Source organism: Mesoplodon densirostris, chromosome 6 (assembly GCF_025265405.1).
Source record: "Mesoplodon densirostris isolate mMesDen1 chromosome 6, mMesDen1 primary haplotype, whole genome shotgun sequence".
NCBI classification, from domain to species: domain Eukaryota; kingdom Metazoa; phylum Chordata; class Mammalia; order Artiodactyla; family Ziphiidae; genus Mesoplodon; species Mesoplodon densirostris.
This window is the reverse complement of record NC_082666.1, coordinates 3,615,020-3,624,085: the sequence shown is the minus strand read 5'-3', so window position 1 is coordinate 3,624,085 and position 9,066 is coordinate 3,615,020.

Here is a 9,066-nt window from a genome sequence, read left to right as displayed (position 1 = left end):
CCAGGGCTGAACCCTTTGTGATCCAGCAGCGGCTCCTTCTCCAGGCTCCAGGGCCTCAGGGTCTGTAGTGGCACCGGAGGCCTGGCTGGGGGCCTCGTGTGCTTAGGGGTCATTCACGCTGGGCCAGCAGCACCTCCGTCCAAGGGTCTCCCTGGAATATTGCCTGGTGGCCCTGCCTGGGGGGGAGTCGCCTGGAGAGGAGGGTGGAAGGCAGGCCTCCCCAGCCTCCCCTGCCTCCCCTCCTGATTCCCGACTTTGCACAGAGGTCTCGGCTGCCGTGAGTCAGACGCCATCAGAGACCATGGTGTTGGCGGGAGGGAGGTAAACCCGAGAAGCTACAACCACTTGCTAGATTGAGCCCTGCCGGGAAGGCAGCAGGCAGGATGCAGGAGCAATTGGAGACGGGCAGAAATGCAGTCCTGGCCTCCAGGGAGGAACAAGGGGCTTATCCTGGGCCCTGATGGGTGTAGTGCCCGGGCACCAGAACCCCCGTGCCCTGTCCTGACTGGGGGCTAGGCCTCAGTTTCCCCATCTGTGGTTTCCAGCGTAGGGACTAGTGATAAGGGGTCTCAGCCCTGTGTCCCCACCAGCAGCTCCCTGGGGGTATGTCCTGGGTCAGGCTTCCTGAGTGAGGCTCCCTGGGATGAAGCTGCCCTGCTGTGAGCAGCCTGAGGCTCTGGGCAGCAGGGTCCAGCCAGGATCAGAGAGGGGGGATCACCCACTGGAACCCAGCTCTGCCCTTGCTGGACACTCAGTCAGCTGGCTCTGGCCGTGCTTGGGGGAGGCCTGGGGACTCGAGGGATTCACCCCACACCACCTGCTCTCAAGCTCCCCAAGCCCAGGGGAGATTTATCCTGGGGCCGCCACTGTCTGCAGGCCCGAAAGTCTTTCCATTAGTCATTCAACAAACATGTACTGAGTGCCTAAGGGGTGCAGGATCCCAAATACCTGCCGGCCTGGCATAGACAACTCTGGTGCAGGGGGAGGGGCCGTAGGGAGGAAGTGGTTGAACGAAAGGAGCAGGTGATTTGCTGCTGCGACGGACAAGACAATGAACCTGAGCGAGTCTCCTGGGCAAGGGGGGGATCCCTCATTCCTAGTGTGGGGTCCGGGGTGCCTTCACCAGTGGGTGATGTTTGAGTTGAAACCAGATGGCCGCCACGCAGAGGCTGAGGCGGAGGCAGAGAGGCTCGCCCGGCCCCAGCCCTGTCCAGTTTCTGTAGGATGAATAAGGGGTTCCTCGGGGCCCAGAGGCTGGGGAGCTGTGCCCAGGAGATGCTGCTGATTGCTGAGCACTTGGGTGGAGTCCTGATCAGAGCCCTTCAGGGCGGAACCAGGATAGTCCAGCACGTCCACGGCAGAGTGCAGGGGCTCAGACATCCTGTCCTACGTTCTGAATTGCCTGTGCGCAGATGTTCTCCCAGCCATTCCCGTGGGAGAGCGAGATGAGGGCCCCGTGTGTCTCAGTGGGTCTGGCCCCCCGGGAGGGGTGTTGATTCGCAGGCTGGAGGCTGTCTGCACAGCGCAGGTGTGCCGGCTGCGGGCGGGGCTGGGACGCAGCAGTGAGTGCCCTGGATGCGGTCGGTCCCTCTCTAAGGGGCACTGGGGACGCCGGGCGATGGATGTGAGTCCTCACCACACACAGCCCCGTGTCCCAGGAGCATCCTGCTGATTCTGGGAGTCAGAGCACCTCCCCGGGAGTGACTGCAGCTAACGTTTGGAGGATGAGACATGTCAACAGGGGGTGGGGGAGGGCGGAGGATTCCCGGCAGAGGGGGTGTCATGAACGGAGTCTGGTGGTGGGTGTGAGTGTGGCCAGTGTGGGGAATACAGGACCGCCAGGGCGCTAAGGTGTCAAGAGCAGGCGTGAGGCTAGGGTGGGGCCTGGCAGGGAGCAGGCTGTGTCCTAAGAAGATGGGCCAGCTCTGAGGGCTTCCAGCAGGAAGGTGGCACGGAAGGTTTGTGCCGTGACAAAATTCTGTCTGTGGGTCCATGGGAGGGGCCGGGGTGGAAAGGCAGCTGGGGCGGGAGAGGCACATAGGAGCGGGGCGAGAAGGAGGTAGCTGGGATTGATGGGGGACCAGGGGAGACAGCTGGTGGCCTTGGTGGTGGATGGGGGTGACGGGGAGGTGGCGTCTGGACCGCTGGGTCTCCGGGACGAGGAGAAGCCAGATCTATGGGTCCAGAGCCTGCAGGAGAGGCCTGAGCTGAGGGCACAGGTGGGGACCCAAGCCAGATGTGATGGGCCAGCCGAGGGGGCAGTGAAGCCAACAGAGGAGGAGGGGCCAGAGAGGTACAAGCACCAACACCTGGGGACTGGGGATGGGAAGTCACCCAAGCCCAGAGAGGGGCCTGGTTCTCGGAGGGGGTGGCCAGCGGTTACCCTGGAGCCCCTGGCCAAGGAGGTCCTGGGGAGTGGGGGTGGGCGGAGCCGCTGGGGGTGGAAACTCCTTGGAATCAGGAAGCCAGATGGGGGTGGGTGCAGAGCGAGGGGGAGGTGAGAAATGCGACCGGGGTGCCGCCAATTCTTCTGATTTTTTTGCCATTCTACAGTTTTATTTACACAATCAGCGCAGGGCATGTTCTAGAACACCAGCTTGATTCCTTTTCAAACCTATCGTTAATGTAAGAAGCCAAGCTGCAGGGAAAGAGCAGATGAGGGTCCTGGCAGGGATGCAGGTACCAAAGTCCACCTCAGGTGGGGCTGGCACCAGGGAAAGGTCCACGCCGGTGGCTGCCGGCGGGGCTGGCACCACGAGGGCTGGACGGAGCTGGGTTCGCGGGGGTCGGTGTGGTGACACACTGGGCTGGGGCGTCTAGGGGTGGCGGCTCAGCGAGGAGCATGGCAGCTCAGGGAGCAGAAGAGAGACACCCCGTGGGCGGTCTGCACGCCCGCAAGGGCTGAAGGGTGTGCGGGGAGTTGGAGCACTTCCTCCGTGTAGACAGCAGGGGGAGGAGCCTGTTGGGAGGGCCGCGTGGATAGCAAGGGGGGTGGTCGAAGGTGTGGGTCCCTGGAGAAGCTGGACAAACAGACCCCCATCTGTTCTCTGCTACTGGACGCCCACGCTGCCAGCGGTCCTTGGGTGGCCGCCCCTGAGTCAGGCGGGGCTTTGGGGGGGTCCCTGCAGGGGCGAAGGCCAGTGTGGGTTCAGCAGCCACTTCTGTGGGTGGGAGGTTCACCTGGGACACCTGTCCTGCTCAGGATCAGGGTCGTGTTGGGGCTGCAGTTGAGGGGATGGGGGGAGCCCTCTGGCCCTCACAGGCTCAAGCCCCCCAGGCAGGGTGGTGGGCCTCCACCTGGAGCTACCCAGACATCCCCATGCACGTGCACACACGTAGACGCACACACGTGTACCATGCACACAAATGCACGCACAGGCACATAGACACAAACACAGGCATAATGCACATGTGCCCACGAGCACACACACGCAAGAGTGGGCACATACACAAGGCACACACGCTCAAAATGCACACACATGTACACACGTGTGCAGCACACGTGCATGCACACACAAAGGCATGCACGTGCATGCAGACAAAGGCACATACACGCATACATGTGCAGGCCCTCAGGAGATGAGGTGCAAAAAGAAAGGAGCAGCTTTCCACTTTCTCTCCTGAAAGGTCCTCCCACCCCCTCCCCAGCCCTGGGACCGAGTGCCAGCCAGTGGGGGAGTCTGGGGGCTGAACAGGTGCTTGACAGGCAGGCGGCTGTCTCTCGAGTCTGATGGTGTCACCTCTTTGTGTCCACCAGCATGACAGGGGGCTTTTAACATCTGATGGCAAAGATGACCATCCTGTCCCCTCCACATCTTTCCTCCTGAGCCTACGGGTGCCATGCGATGCCGGCCTCCCCCAAGGCTGAGGTCCCCACTAAGTGCTGGCCTGTGCATATTTGGGATCCCAGCAATGGTGTCTGAAAAGCAAACTTCCATTCACACAGGGAGTGAGGGTCCAAGTGGGTGGGGGGTGTCCCAAGCCCCCCACTGAGGGTGTCCACTGTGACTGACGTGCATAGAACCCCACTCTGTGGCCGTCATCGAGGTGAGCGGGGTCCTGGAGAGGAGGCCCGGAGTCTCGGGGTGAAGATGGATGCTCTCCCCAGGCGACTGCTCAGAGGCTCTGGCTGTTTATAGCCCTGCAGCCGCCAGGCAAGGGCTGATGGACCGCTAGCGCTCAGGGACACTCTTCTCTTTGCAGAATAATTGTGGGTGTGAGAGCTCTGGCAGGGCACCCTGCACGTGCCATTTCATTCTGACCTGCCCTCATCTGAGGCTGGGGCCTTCTCCACCCCCTACCCATGCCCAGGGTGCCACAATTCGGCAGGACCTGGGGCAGAGAGGGGACATGCGTGCATCTAAACATGTGTCACTTGCCCAGCACTGGCTCCTAGGGTGTTGCTAGGCATTTAAAAAATATCTTTAAAAATAGGGAGAAAAACCCCCAAGCCTGTCCTTTCAAACACTCAGCTGCCGCCACATGAGTAGGCCTTTCTGGGTTTCCACGGAACTCAAGCCACACATTCTTTTGTTTTTTGAGACTCACATGCCAGCTGCTCTATCATGGCATTTCTCAGGGCGTTTGTGCAGAGCCTGTTGCCATCCTTGGGGTGCTGTCCGTGCAGGCCACAGGAGGGAAGACTCCGCATGTCCTCTGTCCTCCCGGGGATGGTGGGGTCCGTGGCTTCACCCTTGGTGGCCACCCCGGCTCACCTGTGCAGCACCGGCTGTACCCACTAGATGGCGCTGCCTCACACCCTTGTCTGGCTGTCTGGGTACCAGGAGGGCTTGGGGGAGGGCAAGGCCTCAGCACTGCGATGGTGGCAGCCCCCCTCTGCCAGGGGGCATGGCAGAGCCCCCCTCCCAGGGGGCGTGAAACCCCTCGTCGCCGGATTCTGGGAACAGATAGTGTGGGTTTTGTCCAGTCACACCAGGAGGAATGAGGTTCTGACCAGGAAACCACCCCCCAATGGAGTTGGGACGAGTGCATGTGTGTGCGTGCGCCTTCTGACTTCTGTGCATACGCCTGTGTGTGCGTGTGCACTTGCGTCCGTGTGTGCACGCGTGTGCCTGTGTGTGTAGGGGGAGGGCTGTGAGGGTGGGAGGCCCGGCCAGGCCCTGTGGTGTGCGAGACGACCAGCCCTCCCCCTGGGCTCTGAGACCAGCTCTCTGCCCTCTCTGAGCCTCGGCTGGGTTGACTCATCTGTAGCACAGAAGCGCCCCAGACCCGCCCAGCCTGCCTCCTGGGGGGCTCACACCCCAGTTCCCACCTGGCTGCTGTCTCTGGCACCTGGCCTTTCCACACCTGCAGCTGGGAATGTTGAGAAGATGAAGGAAGCCTGGGTGGCTGGGACCTCCAGGGCCCCCGGGCAGGGACCTGCTGCACCTGTGCACGGCACTTGGCTGTCAGCGGGCACAGACTCCGGCAGGGCAGGACCCCCAAGGTGGGCAGATCCTGTCGCCAAGCCTGGACTTCTGTCCAGCGGTCCCTGTGTCCTGGCCCGAACAGGGGGACCCCACGGCAGAGCCTCCCTTGTGCTGGAGGTGACTGCCAGGAGCCAGGCTCTCCTGCACCCCCATCTCCCCCATGTCCTCCAGGGACCTGGAGAAAACGCAGGGCCAAATGCAGGCAGGGTGACAGGTAACTCCATAGGGAGGTTGGGCTGGGGTGGGAGCTGGAGAGCATGCCCTCGGGGGGGGGGGTCGGGCCCGCGGAGGTCTGATGCCAGGCTCTGCTGTCTCTGGGAAGGGGTCAGGGAGGCGCAGATGCACAGATGTTGCCACACGATGAGCCCGATCCCTTGTCCATTCGGAGACCCAGCAGCCGGGGCATCAGCAAACCCATGAGCGAGCGGGCGCAGCCCAGGCCGTTGGGTGATGCTGTCCTCTGGGTGAGCTGGTGGACCTCCCCAAGCCACGGCTGGGCAGCTGGACAGGGCCAGGGTGGACAGACCCGTCAGGCACAGCGGGGACGGTGCCGGGGTCCACGAATGTCTCGGTGTGGCCCCTCGGGGTGGCACCGGGGATCCAGGGAGCCATCTGGGAGCCCTGGTGCCCCATCTACACAGAGGTGCCTTAGGGGCTAGTGGGGATGCCCCAGGGAGTGTGGCAGGGGGGGGCGCTGCCCCGGCCCGGAGCACGGGGACCCTGAGTCCATGCCATTCTCAGCTCCATCAGATGCAGGAGTTGCCCCTTCTGTGGAACCGAAGCTCCCTGAGGGATGCTGGGGAGTGCAGACCCTGCCCTAGGCTCTGAGCCCTGGGTACCACCATGGCTGGTGGGGAGGAGGAAGGTGGGAGCAGCAGGAACTCAGCGAAGCCTGTTGCTAAGCAGCCCGGCCAGGCCAGTGTCCTCGGAGCCAGGAGGGAGTCCCTGGGGGCCCGTGATTATCCATCTTACAGAAGATAAACAGAGGCCCCCGGGGGCAGAGCACGGCCCCCGGCACTTCTTGGAGGCCCCGGCTGCTTGGAGCTTGAGGGAATCGGCCCACCGGCCAGGTGAGCTGCTCGTTCCCTTCCTGCCCACTACGCACCTTCCCTGAAGCCCTTGGTGCCCCGGTTGGTGGGAACAGTGTGGCTGCATGAGTCCAGAAAAAGTGAGGGGCTTCATGATGGACCACAGCCGGGTGTCCCCGCCAGGCTCCTGCACACCTCCGGTCCCTCCACCTGCCATCCATCCTGCTGTCCTGCTCACCTGGGCCCCTGGGCCGGCTGTCTGCGCCTGGACCCATAGTGCCTGTCACTGCCGGGGGTCCTGGGCCTCTCACTGCTTCCCTGCTCCCCCACCCCCGTCAGCAGCCGCCTCCCGAGCTCTGCGCAGTGGCTGAGCCCTTCCACCCTGCGTTAGGTCATATAAATGCCCTTCTCTGCCGACGGCATCCTGCACACACAGGGCTCCATTAGTGGCTACAGAGAGACATTTCCCTGCGGGGAGCAGTTGGCTTGTTTCCCAGTGGAGCTAGTGTCTCCTGGGAACAGGCTCCAGCTCCGACGGATGGGGCTTCGGAGCCGGCTTGTCACCGTGTGCGTGGCAGCTGCCCCATGGCCCCCGAGGTCGGTCCTTTACCTTCCACTGTGTCTCCGGCCGCTGGATGCTGCGGACCAGCATCTTTTCCTCTGGGCCCACACTTGGCTCTACTTTTTGCAAAACAGGAGGGAATTCCCAGAACTGTAGCCTGATGGCACCCAGTTCGGTTGATGTGGCCTCCTGCAAAGCACAATTTCCCCTCCCGGGGGCGGTCACGCTGTCGGGATGCCCGTCCGCCCAGCACTGTGCCATATGGGTGCCTGTGTGGGTGCGGTCAAGGCCCCCACGACCCTCTGTTGCTTCCTGCCGAACCTGCACACTACGGATGGAGAAACTGAGCCCTGGGGTGCTCCCGGGGCTGCCCGGGGGATCACCGGCAGAGCTGATGTCCAGAGCCCGGGTGGGCAAGGCAGAGCTCAGGCTTGAGCGGGACTCCCGGGTCCCAGCGCCGGCACGGTGCATGCTGGCTGTCACCACTCTGTCCATCAGTCAGGCTCGGAAGGGACTTCGGGGGTCCCCCACTGGGGGGCTTGCTGGGACACACCTCACGCACTGGGAAATGGGATTTCTCAAAAATTCATGCTTAAATGTCATCACTTCAGGACGTTAGATGGGTCTTTTCACTGGTGAAACCAAAATAAATTGCACAGGGTGTTGATGAATTTTTAAAATGATACATCCACATTTATCTGGCATTTATTTTATTTTAATTTTTTTGTCTTCCTGCCTTCCCATTTGCACGGAGCAGTACAGCTGCGGGCCGGCCGGGCCTGGAACATTCAGCTTATACTGTCTAAATATTTTATTCGCCAGTTGCAAACAGGAAATGTAATCAGAGGCCTGTTTGCCATTGCTATAGCCACACCAGGGAAGGGGCCTCGCCAGCGTGTTCTCTTTTATCTTTGGAATTTACGGTGTTTAGACTACACAGCCACAGGGAGCAGGCTTTTTATTTTTTATTTTCTGACTCAATGGAGACAAAGGTTTTTGCAGATATGAAACTCCCAGGCTCATATGACATCCACTGAAATTTTATTAGGATAATAAAATCCATCCCCTCTGGTTTGCTTTGCGTCACTGAGTTGGAGCTACAGAGAAGTTTGGTCGAGGAGAAAACAGGGATGTGACCGTGGGAGGAGGTGAGGGAAGAAAGAACTCATTCTGGTAAAAGCGAAGGAAAGTAGAGCTCAGAGCCCACCAGGGCTCTGCGACTGGAACCCCGACGGCAGTGGTGTTTCTCCCTAAGCGGCACCAGGATGGGTCTGCTCTTCTAAGCCCTCTGTTCCCCTTGTCTCTTGTGGGGTGTCCACCTGGTGGCTGGTCTACACCTAGGGAGACCCTGGGCACCTGTGAGAGAGAATGTCCAGTGCTCTTCTGGACAGGAGAAGTTCAAGGCCTGTGCCCACCCTGGGGCTCCGCTTCCTGCACCTGTGCAGCCTTGTGGGTGGGCGTGCACCCGTCAGGGACCCTGGGATCTCACAGGGAGCAGGCGGCGTCCGAGGCCAAGCTGCAGCGAGCGTGTCTGGGTAGGCAGTGTGCTGGACCCCACTCCCTGTCTTAACGCCTTGCTCCCTGGGGGCCGATCCCCCGCTTCTAGAGCCTTCTGGGGACCCGCCAAGGGCCCAGGCTGGGAGACAGACCTGCCCGAGTCCAGGTCCTGCCTCTTGCCAGCCTGTGGTCTTGTGCAGCAGTGGCCTCTCAGCACTCCTTGTAGTGGACGTGACCGTCCCCGTCTAGGTGGGGCTCTGTGCAGAAAGCATGTGGAAAAGTCACTCAACAGACGCCTTGCCTTGGGCCCGGGGCCCCCATCTGCTTGTGCTCCTGAGACATTCCTGGACAGGCTCTGAAAATGAGCAGTTACTCCTAGAATCTCACATAGTAGCTCAAGCAACCCACACCCATCGCAGAAACACAGAAAATGCAGGTGAGTGAAGAGAAAAAGGAAAGTCATCTTGAATCCCACCGCTCAGAAGTAGTCTGATGACAGGTTTGGTAGAGAGACTTCTGGACTTTCTCTCGGTACCTTTTAAACTTAAAC